We start from the raw sequence: 19336 nt of genomic DNA, 5'->3' as shown, positions 1-19336 counted from the left end.
ATCACCCAATTTAAAAACTGCTCATCTGGCTAGAGATAAAATAAATGGAAGATAAAATTGCGGTTAACTTAACAGTGTTAGTAGGTGTTTGACTATACAGGAACCCACGCACAGCAAAAGTATTGTTAAGGCTTTAAACAGTATATGCTGAAAAATAGAAATTGGTTGGAAATTTTAAAAATATATTTTTTATTTGAAGAATGTGGATAATAGGCCTTTGTGAGGAGAGGGCTCCTTAATCACACACCTCTGTAAAAATGTGGTTTCTATGGGAATAATTAACATCATTCATCATTCTTGGTTAGTGTTACTGTAGAGATGTAATACAATATTGTGTGGAGATTATTTTCATGACAAAATATACTATATAATTGCTATTTAAAGTACCTTAGTCCTACATTTATAGAGTCATAGAAGTTACACATTTTTCAGTCATAGAAAGAAATCATCTGACATTCAAGAAAATGGAGTTTCACAACTGAGTTGAGATATTTCTCCTTTGGAGTATCAAATAGCAGTACTTTGGTACTGCTATAGAGCAAACTGGGAGGGCAAAGTCACAGGAGATGATATTGAGGAGATGGGAGATGGGAAGCCGACCATGAGGTTAAGTTTCAAGCCATGCCTGGGGGTTAGAGATAGAAGGATCACAACCATAGGAGCGATGAAATCAGATTGGTTCTCCTGGACACCAATTTCACTGAATGATCCCTATGGAAATGGACAGACAGACTGGTGGAGAACAGATCAATAAGAAACCAGACTAGAAGAGTCAAGGTGACAGCTTAGGAGAGTATTTTCATACTCCTAAAAAGATGATAAGGATCCCAAACCCAGTGGTCCTCAACCCTACTTGAATCACAGAGTCAGCTGGAGAGCTTTGGAAACTACAGATTCCTGCTTTAATGATTGCCCCATTCAAAAACTGCTCATCTTGTTAAAGATAAAATAAATGGATGATAAAATGGTGGTTAACTTAAGAATGTTAGTAGGTGTTTCTACAGGAACCCATGCACAACAAAAGTTGTGCATTAGGCTTTAAACAGCAGATGCTGAAAATATGTTGAGAATATCTGCGGGTGGTTTCTGGGCATTACTATATTTTTAAGTTCCCCAGGTGATTCTGATGTAAGATGAGAAACTGAGAATGCTGTTCCGAACTACACAGTGACAACTGACATGGATATACCAAAAAAACATTTAGGAGATAGACCTCCATGATGCCTGACAGATGAAACTGGAAGAATAGGAAATGTCTAACCTCACAGTTAGACATGGACAGCTTGGAGGATTGGGTGGCACTTGTTAAGACAAAAACATAGAGAACTTCTTGAATGCATTTCAAACTTTGAATACATTGTAACATGTAGTCTCTCCTAAACCTAACATGTCCTACAAATCTACAAACTTGGGGTAGCAATTAGCAAAGAAGCTTATATAATTTGAAAAATAATTCCTTGGTAGTTTCAGGAAAATTATATTCTTTCAAAAGTTAAAAGAAAACTTGACTGTAGGTGCCTGTTCTCAAGGGGAATCTAGATATTGAAACAGCAACATCTCATTATGAAGATTTTGCTCCTACCTGTGATTAGATTTATCATTTCCTTTTTTTAAGACTGAGATGGAAGAATTCACCAGAGGACACTGCTTCTCAGCAAACTGGTTTATACAGCTATGAAGTTCTTAGATTTCAGTCTTGAAAACCCATGTCCACCTGCAAATGTCTTATCTGTCATCTCCTATTGGTCTTATCTGTTTTTCTCTTGCTTGTTCTCTCATGTAGTGGTTGTATTTTTCTCTGAGAAGGTGTTTCTCTGTATTTTTCTCTGAGAAGATGTTTCTCCCAGGAAAGATCTCTCCACGAGGAACCCCAGAAGCATCAGGCTTGCATCATCCTCAACACTGGGCTTCCCAACACTAGGACACAATCACTGTGACCATGGGGTAGATGTTCTCATGGGGTCAAGAGTCCACAGCAGGCTGGGAGGCAGGGAGCCAACACCACCTAAATCATGTGGATTAGGACTGGTTCAGGAGAAGACAATTGAGATACTGTCATCATGAGAAGAAATACTAATATACGTAGGGTAAGCAAAACCAACAGATGACCAGTAAAACCTCAGTGAGTCTCTGATTTTTCATCTCCCTGAGCGTCACCATGGTTTGGTGATTCACAGGAATAATCCATGGTTTACAGGGTTCCCTCCCCAGTCTCCACTCATAGCCACGTCTGGAGGCAGAGATGGTTGTGCTTCATGGGGAGGCCCTGGAGGTTTCAGAAAAAAAAGACTACTCTGGAGATCAAAGCTAAAATCGATCCCAACTTGTTGTGCCATTCATGGCAGGTCATCTGTCTTGTTTCTTATCCCACAACTCTGTCCCTTTCCTCTTTTTCATTGATTTTGATTAATAAATGAATGTATATTTGGATCCCACACCTATGATCCCTATAAAACCCATGCCAACCTTCCTTCTTTCTTTTGAAAAATAAACTGATCAATTATTAGAACTTAATAGCAGGAAATGGTGAAAAAGTTGGCTTAAAACTCAATATCCAGAAAACTAAGATCATGGCATCTGGTCCCATCACTTCATGGCAAATAGATGGGGAAAAGATGGAAACAGTGACACACTTTATTTTCTTGGGCTCCAAAATCACTGAAGATGGTAACTTCAGCCATAAAATTAAAAGACACTTGCTCCTTGGAAGAAAGCCTAGACAGCATATTAAAAAGCAGAGACATTACTTTGCTGACAAAGGTCTGTCTAGTCAAAGCTATGGTTTTTCCCATTGTCATGTATGGATGTGAGAGTTGGACTATAAGGAAAGTTGAGCACCGAAGAATTGATGCTTTTGAATTGTGGTGTTGGAGAAGACTCTTGAAAGTCCCTTGGACTGCGAGGAGATCCAACCAGTCCATCCTAAGGGAGATCAGTCCTGAATACTCATTGGAAGGACTGATGCTGAAGCTGAAGATTCAATATTTTGGCCACCTGACGTGAAGAATTGACTCATTTGAAAAGACCCTGATGGTGGGAAAGATTGAAGGCAGGAGGAGAAAGGGATGACAGAGGATGAGATGGTTGGATGGCATCACCAACTCAATGGACATAAGTTTGTGCAAAATCTGGGAGCTGGTGAAAGACAGGCAAGCATGGCCTGCTGCAGTCCATGGGGCTGCAAAGAGTCGGATGTAACTGAATGACTGTACTGAACAGAACTGAATAGCAGGAAAAGTGAAAGCTCTCAGCTCCAGATCCAGAGAAAAGGGCATGGGTCTTGTGAAAAGTGGTGCTTAATGAGTTAATTTCCAAAAGCCCAAAACAGAGCTCTAAAAATGTTCATTTATTTGAAATAGTGGTTAAGGTTTTCATAATCTACCCTGAGGGAGTCATATAAAACTGCTGATAAAGCTTTTTGCAAAGAAATTTTGCAGAGCTATTTATAAAATAGAAAATTGTAAACAAATTAAATGTCCAATGCTGAAAGAACAGTTAAATAACATATGTTACATTTCCTCAAAGAATATAATGTACCATTAAAATAATTTTAGTGATATGTTTTTAATAACAATGAAAAATCTTCTAAGTAAACGAAAAGCAATATAAAAAATTATATAGCTAAATAAATTCCAGCTATATAAAAAATTAAAGACTTACATAGAAAAATGAACATAAATAACTGTTGATTTTGGTGATGATAGAAAGTATGATCCTCCTTCTCTCCCAACTTTCTACTTTTCTTTATTTTCTATATTTTTGGTAAGCATAACCGATGTTCATCTCTCAATCATCTCAATTGACCTCTCAGCAAAATTTGACATAGTTAATCACTCCCTCCTCCCAAAAAAAAACTTTCCAAACTTGCCTTTTAAAACACCATACTCTCCTGGTTTACCACCCACCCCTTGGTCTATCTTTCCTTGTCTCTTTTCCTCGTTCCTCATCTTTGATCTGATCTTTTAGTGTTGGGTGTCCCAGAAGTTGGTCTACAGAACTTCACTCTTCTCTATCCACACCCACTTCCCTAATGACTTCACACAGAGGCATAACTGTATATATTATCCATGTGTGAACAACTCTCCCAATTATGTCTCCACACTAGACCTTGCTCCTGACCTCTAAACCTGAATATGCAACTCTACTATACATCACTGCAAAAAGATATCTCAAACAATTCATGTCCAAAACTAAATCCCTAAACCTTTTCCATTTGGATACTTTCCCATCTGCATCAGTTAGGATTTGGTCTGGAAATCAGTTACTCTAATTATTATATGAATCAAGGGACTGAAGGGGCTTTCCCTGTGGCTTAGCAGTAAAGAATCTGCCTGCCAAACAGGAGATTCAGGAGACGCTGGTTTGATCCCCGGCTTGAGAAGATGCCCTGGAGGAGGAAATGGCAACCCACTCCAGTATTCTTGCCTGGAAAATTCCATGGACAGAGGATCTCAGTGGACTACAGTCCATGGGGTTGCAAAAGAGTCAGACACAACTGAGTGACAACAACAGGGTACTGAGTAGATAAACTGGTGCTTTCCTAAGTGTGAGCAGAGTTTGAAAAGGGAAGATCAAGAAGACCGAAGCCAGAATATCAAAGAAATATCCCCAGAGTTTGCGGTTCTTAAATGTTCTTTGGGGAACTACAGCTTTTCTCAAGATCTGTGGCAAAGCTCTCAACTGCCTCAACTGCAGCAGCAAAGCCAGAGAAGGCGATGGTACCCCACTCCAGTCCTCTTGCCTTGAAAATCCCATGGACAGAGGAGCCTGGTAGGCTGCAGTCCATGGGGTCGCGAAGAGTCAGACACGACTGAGCAACTTCACTTTCACTTTTCACTTTCATGCACTGGAGAAGGAAATGGCAACCCACTCCAGTGTTCTTGCCTGGAGAATCCCAGGGACGGGGGAGCCTGGTGGGCTGCCGTCTATGGGGTCGCACAGCGTCGGACACGACTGAAGCGACTTAGCAGCAAAGCAGGCTCTTTAGCAATAAGCCCTGTGATTGCTCATAAATCTGCCTTCTATGGCTACTGACAGTAATGGCCTCTCTTCACTTTTCCTTTAAAATTTCTCATTGAAAAACTCTAACCTGGAACCACATGGAGAGGGAGAATCTAGAAAATGTGGTTCCTAGATTCTTCTCTTCCATGGAGAGGAATCCGCTAGAAGTAGACAGACAGGTCAAAACACACAATCACAGCACTTTGAGAATGAGGTTTGTGTTACTCCCTGTGGCACTAGCAACCTGCACCAGGCATGCAGTATCTCTGTGCCCCCTGTTGGCCTGGGGGTGGAGGATGGCAAGTGGGCAATTAAAAATTTCGTAGCACTCTCTTACCACAATGCCCTGACTTTCTTCACTAGGCTTTCTCCTGGTTGTTGTAAGTTGTTGACTGTACCCCAGAGTTCTGTGCAGGTTGATCCTGACAGTTTTCACTAGTGCATTAGCTGCTAGAATGATGGAGCACTGGAGTTCCCCACTCGGTCATTTTCAACAATGTCACCCCTAGCTTTTTTAAGTTCTTCAGTTAGATACTTAGATCATTTGTCTTCACGTTTTCTTCTTTTCTATTATAGGCATTTAGGCACTATAAGTATTTGTCAAATATGCTTTAATCTCATCTCACAAGTTCTGATAGATATTATTTTCATTTCTATCTCATTCAGTTCAGTTGCTCAGTCACGTCTGACTCTTTGCAACCCCATGAACCGCAGCAAAGCCAGGCCTCCCTGTCCATCACCAACTCCTGGAGTCCACCCAAACCCATGTTCATTGAGTCCGTGATGCCATCCAACCATCTCATCCTCTGTCATTCCCTTCTCCTTCTGCCCTCAATCTTTCCCAGCATCAGGGTCTTTTCAAATGAGTCAGCTCTTCACATCAGGTGGCCAAAGTATTGGAGTTTCAGCTTCAACATCAGTCCTTCCAATGAATATTCAGGACTGATTTCCTTTAGGATGGACTGGTTGGATCTCCTTGCAGTCCAAGAGACTCTCAAGAGTCTTCTCCAACACCACAGTTCAAAAGCATCAATTCTTCGGCGCTCAGCTTTCTTTATAGTCCAATTCTCACATCCATACATGACCACTGGGAAAACCATAGCCTTGACTAGACAGACCTTTGTTGACAAAGTAATGTCTCTGCTTTTCAATATGCTGTCCAGGCTGATCATAACTTTCCTTTCAAGGAGTAAGTATCTTTTAATTTCATGGCTGCGGTCACCATCTGCAGTGATTTTGGAGCCCCCCAAAATAAAGTCAGCCACTGTTTCCACTGTTTCCCCATCTATTTGCCATGAAGTGATGGGACCAGATGCCATGATCTTAGTTTTCTGAATGTTGAGCTTTAAGCAAACTTTTTCACTCTCCTCTTTCACTTTCATCAAGAGGCTCTTTAGTTCTTCTTCACTTTCTGCCATAAACGGTAGTGCCATCTGCATATCTGAAGTTATTGATATTTCTCCCGGCAATCTTGATTCCAGCTTGTGCTGCCTCCAGCCCAGTGTTTCTCTATCTCATTATGATTAACTAATCTATAATTTCTATTTGATTTCTTTCTCAACAATTTTGACAAATTGTTATTTAGAACTTTAATTTTCAAAAGTACTGGACTTGTCTTTGTGATTATTTCCTAGCTTAATATCTTCTGTCTTTTAAACTTTTTGAAATTGGATGCAACCTGACATATGGTTTAATGCACAACATTTTTATAATGTGCCATATGCCTTTAAAAATAGTGTTCTCCAGATTTGAGAAGTATTATTCATTATTTACATCAGGTCAAGGTTGTTTCCTGTGTGATTCAAATTTCCTCTATCCTTGGTGATTTTTTAAATCTACTTGATGTATAAATAATTAAAATAAGTTGCTAAAATCTGCAGTTATGGTGGTGAATTTGTCTGTCTCTCCCTGTAGTTTTATTAAATTTTTACCTTATTTATTCTAACAGGTTTAGAATTGATACATCTTCCTGGTGAATTGAACTTTTTCAACCACTATTCAGTGACTCTCATTGTCTCTAGTAATGTTTTTAAGGATTTTGTCTTATACTGGTTTAGGTATAGCATCTTTCTTTTAGTTAGCATTTGTCTATATCATTTTTTGATTTTAATAGCGTGTGGTTTTTATGTTTCAGATGCTTCCTCCTTCTGCCTTCCTGAGAACAAGTACTCATATGTCTAGTCCTATGTCCAGTTTGACCACCTGCTCCCAAGGGGAGAGGGGACACCTCGGGATAAGAGGAACAGGGAAATCAGAGGATATGGGAAGAAGCTCTGATCTTTCATCTGGCATCAAAGTGAATTAAATTGCCAGGCCTTCTGCCTAGTGTTGGCCTTGGACTCAGATAAATTATCCCTACGAGTTCTTTGTGTTTGAAACTCTAGGTGTCCCATGAAGAAGCCCTGATCCCCAGGTGGTGTGTTCATGATAAACATTCCATTGGTTTGTCATTCAAAACAACAATCATTATCTCTGTGAAACCATTTCCTCTTCCAAAAGCTGTGACATTGTCTGAAAATAATATGAGATATTTAAAACTGGGACTTTCTCGGGTTTGCTATACCTGGGACTGACATCCTTCATTAATTATATAAAGCTCCTATGCACTATCTTTTTGAACAATGCCTCTTTTCCATTTTCTTTATCATCTCCTCCTGGAACTCCAATGAGATTTTTATTAGACATTCTCATTCTATTCACTGTATCTCTTAAATTTGATTTCCTTCTTTGTCTCTATCTATTGCCTTCAATGTGATTTCTTCAGATCTCTCTTTAAGCTTACAGATTCTCTTTTCATCTGTTTCCAATCTTCTACTTATCATGTTTATTAAGACACTAATTTTAATTCTTACATAACTTTATGTCATTTCTAAAAGTTTTATTTTGTTCTTCTTTTAATATACCTGGTCAATTAGAGAGTCACTTTTTTAATATCATCAAATTTATAATCCCCTACTTTATTTCTTTTAATACACTTTTAGATGCTACATAATATTGTTTTTCTGATGTTTTCAATACATGAAATCTCTGAACACTTGGTTTCTGAGTGTACACAGATGTTCATGTTTGCACAGTGGAGCTTTTCAAAGGTCATAGTACACTCATGAGAGATGAAAGGAAAAAAGGCAAAGTCTTAGTATTATTGTGAAAATAATTTTGACCTGATAGATTGAGGGTCTCAGGGACACTTAGCGGTCCTCAGATCACTTGAAAATCACCTCCCCACAGCATCCATTAATTTAAATGAATTTCTTCTCTCCTATGCATGGAGAATACCCTTGGGAATTGCCCTGGGCACTTTTAGGAAGGTGTCAACACTGGGAACATTGAGAAAATGAAAGCACCGGTCATTTTCTCTGGAACTTGGTAGAGAAAGACTGCAAGTTATTGAAAATTGTACCTAATGTAACTATATAATGTTTTTGCTTCTTAATCATTGTGTTCTTTCCACCTCCTCTTCAGAATTTCTATCACTACATAATCTTCCACTTAGAAGTTTTTACTGCTACAATGAAGGTTTATTAAAGGAACATGAAAACAAAATAGTCTACTTCTTGACTTTGAGTTTCAAATGATTTAGGAGGAAAAATGAAATGCCTGGTTATGTGGGTTTAACAATGGGAAAGGATGAGAAAAGCATGTGCAAGAGACAGGAGCTTCAACATCAGGGCCTTGCTGGGAAGCAGACCCTGAGCCCTGAGCCACCAAAGGACAAATGTTGAGGAGGATATGTGAGGGGAGATAACAAGTTGGAGAAATTCAAGAGCAAGAAGATATGTGACTCACTCTACCCACTTTCTCAAGAGACAGTCCAGGGAATGAGTGAGGCCCTGCATTCCACCTCCGTGCAGCGCTGACAGTGAGAAGAAATGCGTATGTGGATACCCAGGCAGAGAGCTTGAAACAACCTTATATGGTCTCTGCACCTGAAGTCTGCTGTGAGGACAGAGAACACATTCTGAGGAGCCCAGAGCAGAGACAGTGTCTTAAAGAAGTCCTGCAGTTGGAAAAAAGGGGGGGACCACTTTAATCTACTGACAACCAAATGCAAGATGCGGTTGGGGACATCAATTCAGTAGATGTCAGTGAGGATAAGGAATGATGCCAAGGACCAGACACAACACACACACACAACTTGATACTGAATAAGCTTTCGAGAACTTTAAAAGGACTACAGAGACAACAGAAGGGTAAACACTTAATTGACTGCAATTAAACTTTGACATCCAGTAGAGTAAGAGTTCAGAGATGAAATTAATTTCAGTTTTAGAAGATGAAGAATGCTATCTTTCTTGTACAACTACAATCAGAAGTGTAATGAATGCTCAGATTCCAGGACCCCTTAGCTGGGTGACAGCTGGGAGGAGATGAAGAGGGGATAGAGAGTAGGGATCTGGGTACCCCTGCCTCGCAGTTTGCTTTCCACGGGGACTGCACCACAAATGAAGCTCATCGTGGCTCCAGGAATGCTTACTGCCTGGTTCTGCTCAGCAAGGCTCTCAGTCAGAAAATATAATTCATGTACACAGAGCTCCTGCCAGCTCATAGAGAAAGGGCCTCTAATTCAGAGAAAAAGGAGTTGGGCCTCTGCCAGTCGTATACATTTTATGCTTCATATGGGCATCAGTCAGACCCTGATTTCAGGCTGACAAACCAGGAAAAATAAAACTGTCAGAATGCAGGCAGGCTCTTGACGGGGACTGTTAGCTTGGTAATGGAAGGGAATGTTATTGCTCTAGGCATTTGCATAATATCTATTGATCAAGCCTCCTCAACGCTACTATTCTTCCTGTGAGGTCTGGCAGTGCGGGTGGATGGTTTAGGCTCACATCACAGCCTCTGCACACTCAGGGTGGACCACAGTCCCCGACATGGCTTAAGAATGGGGCAGAGAGTCCCCAGTGTCCAAACCGGAGGCATCCTCCATCAATATGAGACACAAAGTCGATGTAGTCGGGTTTTACTCATAGCTCTGGCGACAACCGTGTTGTGTGACCTTGGGCAAGCTGCCAGTCTGTTCTGTTCCTCTCTGCATTCCACACTGCCTGGAATCCCTCCATTAGAGATCCCTCCTGGGCCAAGGTTAGAAGCCCCTATTAAAATGAAAATGCTGTTGAGAGAATTAAATGCCCTTAGCCATTCAGTTCAGTTCACTCATGTCCGACTCTCTAGGACCCATGGCCTGCAACACATCAGGCTTCCCTGTCCATCACCAACTCCCAGAGCTTGCTCAAACTCATGTCGATTGAGTCGGTGATGCCATCCAACCATCTCATTCTCTGTCATCCCCTTCTCCTCCCGCCTTCAATCTTTCCCACCATCAGGGTCTTTTCCAATGAGTCAGCTCTTCACATCAGGTGGCCAAAGTATTGGAGTTTCAGCTTCAGCATCAATCCTTCCAATGAATATTCAGGACTGATTTCCTTTAGGATTGACTGGTTTGATCTCCTTGCAGTCCAAGGGACACTCAAGAGTCTTCTCCAGCACCCCAGTTCAAAAGCACCAATTCCTTGGCACTCACTTTTCTTTATGGTCCAACTCTCACATCCATACATGAGTACTGGAAAACCAGAGCTTTGACTAGACGGACTTTGCCGGCAAAGCTATGTCTCTGCTTTTTAATATGCTGTCTAGGTTGGTCATAGCTTTTCTTCCAAGGAGTAAGCATCTTTTAATTTTATGGCTGCAGTCACCATCTGTAGTGATTTTGCAACTCAGGAAAATAAAGTTTCTTTAGCCACTTTAGCCATTAGCTCCCAAGAATTAGTTTGTCAGATTTATTTGTTTACAGCTGAGAGCTTTCAGTTTTGGTGGACTGACATGAGGCAGGAGCAGGTGGGAGAAGGCCCAGTGGACTGTTGAGAATCTCCTGCCTGGGATTCAGGTGGGTGACATAGGGAAGGATCCTGGTGAGTCATTATAGGCTCAGAGATGCAAGTACATCCATCTCCTCACGGTGCCTGAATCCCTGACTAGGGGACTGAGGATCTGGAGTAGTCCCCTCCTCCTAAGCAAGCTACTTGGAAGATCCAAGGTAATATTGAGAAAAGACCCTGAGCCCAGCCCTATACAAGCCTGAGGCCTAGTGCTCCTCCCAGGTGGCAATCCTTAAGAGAAGGTGTAATAGGCACACACTGAAGTCAAGCATGTGACCTTGAATCTCCTCTTCTTCCAGATAAATAATACCCTATTCCCTCTCTGCAACCTGTACAACCCCAACAAAACTGAGCCCCCCTGAAGCCACTCTCCGCCTGATGTTTCTGAAGAAACCTCCAACTTCGGTCTAAAAGAAACCTCTCAGAGGCAATGGTATTTATCTTTGGTGGTAAATCACATGAAACACGGCAAAGTATCTTAAATTTCCTCTGGGTCCATTCATTTACTTCCAAAGTCTCCATCAGCTGCTCAGAATCACTTCTTTCTCTGCCTCCTAGGCACTCTCTTCTCCAAGATTTCTTCCTAAACATTCCAAGGAAAGAGGAAGGAGAAGGAAGGAAGGAAAACTCACATTATTGAGAGCCTACTAGTTCCAAACACTTTGACATTTAATCTTGACAAAGTATACTTACTTCAATTTTGTAAGATGTCTGAGTAAGTTGCCCAAGGTCACATAGCAATTAAGTGGCAAACGATGGATTCAAATAATGCCTGTGTCAAAGGCCAGGCCCAATTACACTCAAAATAATTCCTATCCTCCTGAGAACCTGAGAGCCAAGCCCCAGGGATCCCAGGGTGGGCATTGAATAGGGCAGAAAGTAAGGAGGATATCAGCTGATCATCACAGTTTGGCCATGATTATAATAAGTGCTCCAATTAAAGTTCAATTTTATTACTTTAGAAGGTTTCTTTCATATTCCAAATCTGATGAGAAGTTCACATTCTAAAAATGGAGATCTGTTGAATATTTAAAATTCAGGTCTTCAGTTAAATCTTTTAAGAAGACTCTTCCTGTGTTTGCCCTTACTCTGGTGTCTATCTAATTTTAGTATTCAGAATTTTACTAGGTATTTGAAAGAGTGGGGCATAGAGAAGCCTAAGTTATGAGTCTTATCCAGGAGTCTCTCATAGTCTGGGAGGAAAGACTAGTAAATTAAATGACATAGACTTATTAAATGGTGAATGACAGTATGTGCTTCATAGTTCCACACCTTCACAGGTGCTCCTCCTGCTACCTGAGTGCCCTTCTCCCTCTTGGGTCTGTCTAGCAAAGCCTGGCTCATTCTTCAATGTGCAAAACTCAAGGGATACCTCTGTGAAGAATGCCTTGTCCTCCTGGTTCCCACTTTACCAGATTTGATCAATTACCACGTCTTTTATACAGATACCATGCAATACTGTCTGCTGTTTTACATGTCTCCTCTTGACACTGGAATGTGAGGAAGTTGAGGACAGAAATAGTGTTTTCTTTCTTGAATTCCCAGCATATGGCATGGTGTCTGAAGCCTAGCAGACAGAAATCAACAATTATAGACTGATGATCATTTAAATAAGTACTAAATGAAGTTATACAAATTGAGGACCTCCAGGGGAACATGGTGGGAACTTGATGGAGGGCGGTGGAGTTTGCATTGTGTCTTAGAGGATAAGTAATATCTGGAGTTGTTGACGCTGCAAATAGTGTAAGAGAAAGTTATCAGCTAGAAGGATAAAACAGAATAAAAGAATATCTTCCCAGATGTTTCATGGTAGTTCTGCTTTCACATATCCCACCCTGTTGTTACATGTTGTCAGCTTCAGAATGAGGAATATTGTTCCACAGAGAAGAATGGGTGTTATTCTAAACCACATATCGAGTTGAATGTTCATCATGAACAGAAGACCTGAGGAGCAGAACTGCCCAACAGGACACCTAGAGTTTTAAACACAAAGACATAGGATGACCTTATATGGGGCCCAATCCAACACCAAGAAGAAGGTCCAGACATCTTGAAGCCCCTAAATTCTCTTTGACTGTTGTCCACAAACATTTGCAGAAACCTTGTCAGCTCCAAGAGGGTCACCCAGCAACAGGACCCTTTCTCATCTCCTCTTTTCTACCTGACCTCCTGAGATCTACTGTCCTCTTTGCAGCAGATGGCTGACTCATCAAAAGCCCATCTCCATCAAAACTTGCTCTCAGACGGAGGGTTTTCAGGGCAGCGAAGGATGCTATAATGATAGATACATGTTATTATACTTCTGTCCATCCTCCAGGATGTACAACACCAGGAGTGAACCCTAATGTAAACTACAAACTTTGGATGATTATAATGTATCACTGTAGTTCATACATGCGTGATTGCTTGCTCAGTAGCTTCAGTCATGTCTGACTCTTGGCAACCCTAGGGACTGTAGCCCGCCAGGCTCCTCTGTCCATGGGAATTCTCCAGGCAAGAATACTGGAGTGGCTTGTCATGCTCTCCTTCAGGAAACCTTCACAAACCAGTGATCAAACCAAAGTCTCATGGATTCTTTACCCAGAGAGCCACCTGGGAAATCGCACAGTAGTTCATCTCTCATAACAAATGCAACCCTCTTGTGCAGGGTGGGTAGTGAGGGAGGCTGTGGGGGCAGGGAGTATACGAGAGCTCTGTACTTTTATTTGATTTTTCTGTAACCCTAAAACTGCCCTAAAAAATAAGGTCCTCATAAAATAAGACAAAAACTTGCTTTCAAGAAAGAATAACAATAATAATGCACACCTTATATACAGGTAGACATGTTATTATATACTCAGTGACTGTATATTCTCTTTGATGGTAACAGTGGCTGCTTCTGAGGAGGGGACTAAGTGACTAGGAGTCAAAAATAAGAGAAAATTGTCTTTTTATTTTTAGATTTTATTATTTTTATTGAAATATGAAATCTAATCCCATGAAGTATCTGTAAGTATCTGTTGATGTGTTTCCACAAACTGAACACACCTGAGTAACCAGCAGCACCCAAATCAAGAAACACAGCATTATTAGCTGCCCGCTAAGCCTCTTTCCTCATTTCCCATCACCACCCGACACCTCCACTCAGGGTAATTCCCTGAGGTAAAGGTCAGATTTCACCTGATTCTGTACCTTATCTAGATGGAATCTAGATGTCTGCTTTTCTGTCTGGCTTCTTTTGCTTAGCATTTGTTCAAGAGATTCATCATCATTATAGCCTGTAGTTACAGACCATTCACTCTATTGAATGGCATTTCATTGTATAAATATACCACAATCGATTTCTCTGTTTTACTGGTGATGGGCATTTAGGTAATTTCCAGTTTAGAGCTATTATGACTATTACTGCCTTGAACATTTCAGACACATTGTTTTGTGTGACAGTTATTTTTTATTATTTATGTTACTTGAATTTTGTATTATATGCTTGCATTGCTTATAAAGAACACAGAAACCATATTTTAAAAGCACCTTCTAGGGAATTTTAATTTGGATCAGAGATTTCACTCCTTCCCTGCCAATAAGTAAGCAGAAAAATTAGTAACAATAGCTAATATTTAATGGGACTTCCCTCATAGCTCAGTTGGTAAAGAATCTGCCTGCAATGCAGGAGCCCCGGTTCGATTCCTGGGTCAGGAATATCTGCAGGAGAAGGGATAGGCTAACCACTCCAGTATTCTTGGGCTTCCCTTGTGGCTCAGTTGGTAAAGAATCTGCCTTCAATGCAGGAGACCTGGGTTCAATCCCTGGCTTGGGAAGATCCCCTGGAGAAGGGAAAGACACTCCAGTATTCTGGCTTGATGCTTACTGAATCAACTGTTTGCAAAACAAACAGAAAACCTTTTTATTTTCTCATTTATTCCTCCACATCACCTGAGCTATAGATACTCTTGTTACTCTCATGTTTGACCTACAGAAACTGAAACTGGGGAGTTTAAATAATTTGCCCAGAGTCATAGTTAGCAAATAGAGTTCAAACACAGTTCAAACACAGGTCCCTGACTCTAAAGCTTGTGCTTTGACCTCTGATGCACAGTCTCCATTAGACAGGGCTGGGCATCCAGGGAGCCAGTCAGAGTGGAGAAGGAGGAGCTCAAATACAGCAGATCCAAACGCCCGCCAGCCCAGCCCTACAGCATGCTTTGCTCTTTGCCCCCTTTACGTCCTAATAAATCAAATCATTTTGAACATGAAAGAGAGAGAGATTGGGTTTTTGCTAAGATGAAAGAAAGGAATCTGGCTCCACCTGGTATCTTCAAAGCTCTCCAATGTAAGCTAGCAGAAAACACTTCAGTGCAATGAAGTGGCAATTTAATAATTTCCCAAGAATACAGGAAGATTTGGCAAAGTCACAAGCAATCTGGATCCACCAGCACTTGGACATAATGGAAAGAGCAGGAGTCTTAAGCTTTAGAGCAGAGGTAAGCCAGCTTTTTCTATTAAGAGCCAGATAATAAACATTTTAGGTTTTGAGGGCCATATTATCTCTGTCACAACCACAACAACCACCCGTTGTTGCACGAAAGTAGGCATGGAAAATATGTAACTGAATGGGAGTGGTTGTGTGCCAACAGAACTTTACCTATGGATGCTGAAATTTGAATTTCACATTATTTTCATGTGCCACAAAAATATTTTTCTTCTCTTGATTTTTTCAAAAATTAAAACACATTTTTAAATATTCTTAGTCTGAGATAGGTCTTTATATTTTTATTATTTTTATTAGAGAATCCTTGTATGAAATTACTGAGTAAAGAAAAATGTTTTCAAAAGTCTTGAAGATAAAGAAGATTCTTAGTTTGACAACTGTACAAAATTAAGTGGTGGATTCTGGAGATCTGGGTTGAATTCTGGCTCCATCATTTATTATTTACATGGCTTTAGAAATATTACTTGAATTCTCCCAGCTTCCTTTCTCTCTTGGAGAAATGCAGAGGGGGCTCCACGCATGCAGATCCTCTTTCGTGGCTGGCACTAAGTCTGTGCTTTGCTGAAGTTAACCCTCATAATGACCACAAGAAGCAGAAATTATACTATTGCCTCTTTTTGAACAGTTATAGTGTTGGGAAGAGATTATGTACATAATTTTGCCTGACTTGGCCTTCCTTGTTTATTGAGGTCAAAGCTTATTATATGCAGAAGTTTCTATATTGGTTCAATGATAGTTTTCTTGCTTCTTCTAAGATTCTGTACTTTTTTTTTTTTTTTTTTTTAGTATCTGTTGTTGTACTGCACATTAGAGTGAATCACTTCATCTAATTATTCTATTCAGTTAGGAGTATATAAAAGTCCAATTTATACTCTCCAACTATCACTGAAGCAAAGTTGAATGCACATTCTGAATGAATGATCACTATTTCTATTTATGTGCAGTGGAGGGTCTGGCTCAGATACATTCATATAAAATACTGCATTAAATAAGAGAATGTCTGTGAATTGCCTAGTACAATGCCTGGCACAAGGGTAGTCTGCCAGTATTTGTTCCCAACTTGCTTAAAGACAAGGATCAGACTCAGAGAGCTTTTTCTTGGGAAAAGTGTCACCTGGAAATATGAAGCCAAGATGACACTTTACTTCCATACTCACCTCATACTCTTCCCAGTCCCAGGCCTGGAAACAACCATCTTCAAGGAGCCATGGAGACCAGGATATATTTGAGTGAAAGGGCTATAGGAACTGGGACTGTTCTAAGCACATCAGTTTATTTTCTCAGTCTAAGCCTCAACATCCTTTCATATTTCAGTGATTCTCAAATGGAAGCAGTTTAGGGGCATTTGGAAATGGTGGGGCATCTGGAGTCATCAGAGAGTCCAGGGATGTGAAATTTCCTATAATGCACAGAACAGTCTAGACTGATAAAGAATGGCCCCACGAACAGCATCCCTGCTAACAAATAGCTATCCAATCCCTGAATCAGTCATCACAGCTTGTCTTCCTTGAGTTCTGTTTCCTCAAGCATTGGCTCGGTTATCAGGCACTCAGTTAACTTAATCACCACCCTTTCCTCAGTAGGTGCCAAATGTATTGAATTAACTGCCATGCCTTATGGCAGATAAAACAGCCAGCCTTGACTGTTGATCTGATTTAAACAGAGCCTCAACCTCTTACTTACTAGCTCTTTTCAGAAAACTATCTTCCAGCAAATTGGTTATGAACTCAGAACTTATGGTGAAGTCCCATTCATTTCTAGTCTATGCAGTGGTCCATCTAGTCATTCAGCCCTGTTTGTTGCATCAACACCAATTAGAGGTACCCAGGGCTAACACCATGCATTTTACCAAGTACTTTACAAGCTATTTAACCTTCACAATATCCCTATAAATCATGCACTCTTATTATCATTTTTTACAAAGAATCTGTACTCAGCATGGTTAGTAACATACCCAAGATGGTGCAGCTACATTATGTGGCAGAACCAAAATTCCAAACCCCTGCAGTCAGGCCCCAGGACCCCTGCATGCACTGCCTGTAACATGTAAGACATACCCAATAAAATATAAAATACAAAATAAAATACAAGAGCCATGGAAAATGTTAAACTACAGGGACAAAAAAATCAAAAACAAATTTAAGTTTTGAGGTACTACAAAGTTATTGTAGCTGACTATATTTCACTCTGTGTTTCCTAGTAGCCAAAACTAAGGGCAAAACTCCTCAGATGTGATTCCTTTCAGCCTTGAGAGAAATGCATCTCAAGAAGTTTCTGGATCATGCACATTCATCCTGTGGAGCCTTGCATGCAGGACTTTGAAAAGACTTCAATAAAACATTCCCTACAATGTCCTTGTGTGCGTGTGTGCATGCACAGTCGCTTCAGTCGTTTCTGACTCTTCACAACTCTATGGACTGTAACCTGTAACAGGTAACCTGTAACCAGACAGGCTCCTCTGTCCATGAGATTGTCCAGGCCAAAATACTGGGGTGAGTTGTCATGCCCTCCTTCAAGGGATCTTCCTGACCCAGGGATCAAACCCACATCTCCTGAGTTCCCTGAATTGCAAGCAGATTCTTTACTGCTGAGCCATTGGGGAAGTCCAAAAACATCCTTACAGTAAGTGATTCTCACAGACCTTCAATAGGAGACGAGAGCATGAAGACTGTCCCAGGACAGAGAGAATGAAAAGTGTCCAGTGAATTGAGAAGACATCTTGAGACCAAAAAAACGAGGCAGGTAGCTTCATATACTCAATGAATCAGTTTATTACAGGGTCACTTACTCACAGGGTTGGATTAGGTTGGGGGCAGACAATGATCTGGAAGCATTCACAGCTGCACCCCACACCGGCAAGGGGCCACTGGGACAATTTAACTCCCATACCCAGTTAACCTAGGGTATGGGAGTAGGTGCTAGGAAACAGGAAGTATGCTCCTAACTTAAGATTTATGAATGGGTAACTTATCTCATGGGTGTCAGGAACATATCAGTGAAGGTTTTCATTGTTTGGGGATTAAGAGCATAGAGGCTACCTGGTCCTCTATGATTACTTGTTGTTGTTTGGTAGCTCAGTGATATCTGACTCTTTGAGACCCCATGGACTATAGCATGCCAGGCTTCCCTGTCCTTCACCATCTCCTGGAACTTGCTCAAACTCATGTCCATTGAGTCAGTGATGCCATCCAACCATCTCATCCTCTGCTGTTCACTTCTCCTCCTGCCTTCAATCTTTCCCAGCATCAAGGTCTTTTCTAATGAGTCAGCTCTTTGCATCAGATGGCCAGACTATTGGATCTTCAGCTTCAGCATCAGTCCTTCCAATGAATATTCAGGACTGATTTCCTTTATGATGGACTAGTTGGATCTCCTTGCAGTTCAAGGAACTCTCAAGAGTCTTCTCCAATACCACAGTTCAAAAGCATCAATTTTTCAGTGCTTAGCCTTTTTGATAGTCTACTTTCACATCCGTACATGACTACTGAAAAACCATAACTTTGACTATACGGTCCTTTGTTGGCTAAGTAATGTTTCTGCTTTTTTTAATATGCTGTCCAGGTTTGTCATAGCTTTTCTTCCAAGGAGCATCTTTTAATTTCACGGCTGCAGTCACTGTCTGCAGTGATTCTGGATCCCAAGAAAATAAAGTCTGTCATTGTTTACATTGTTTCCATATCTATTTGCCATGAAGTGATGAGACCGGCAAGAATACACAGAAGAACTGTACAAAAAAGATCTTCACAACCCAGATAATCACGATGCTGTGATCACTCACCTAGAGCCAGACATCCTGGAATGTGAAGTCAAGGAGGCCTTAGGAAGCGTCACTACGAACAAAGCTAGTGGAGGTGATGGAATTCCAGATGAGCTATTTCAAATCCTAAAAGATGATGCTGTGGAAGTGCTGCACTCAATATATCAGCAAATTTGGAAAACTCAGCAGTGGCCACAGGACTGGAAAAGGTCAGTTTTCATTCCAATCCCAAAG

General features: G+C 40.8%; 1 protein-coding gene across 3 annotated transcripts in view; it reads left to right on the top strand.

Moving 5' to 3' along the window:
- The window catches only part of NPSR1 (neuropeptide S receptor 1), a 147261-nt gene that overhangs the window by 74417 nt on the left and 53508 nt on the right, over positions 1-19336 (top strand). The window lies entirely within an intron of this gene.

Source organism: Dama dama, chromosome 18, assembly GCF_033118175.1.
Source record: "Dama dama isolate Ldn47 chromosome 18, ASM3311817v1, whole genome shotgun sequence".
Classification (NCBI taxonomy): domain Eukaryota; kingdom Metazoa; phylum Chordata; class Mammalia; order Artiodactyla; family Cervidae; genus Dama; species Dama dama.
The sequence above is the reverse complement of the archived record's forward strand: the minus strand, read 5'-3'. Positions and strand labels throughout refer to the sequence as shown.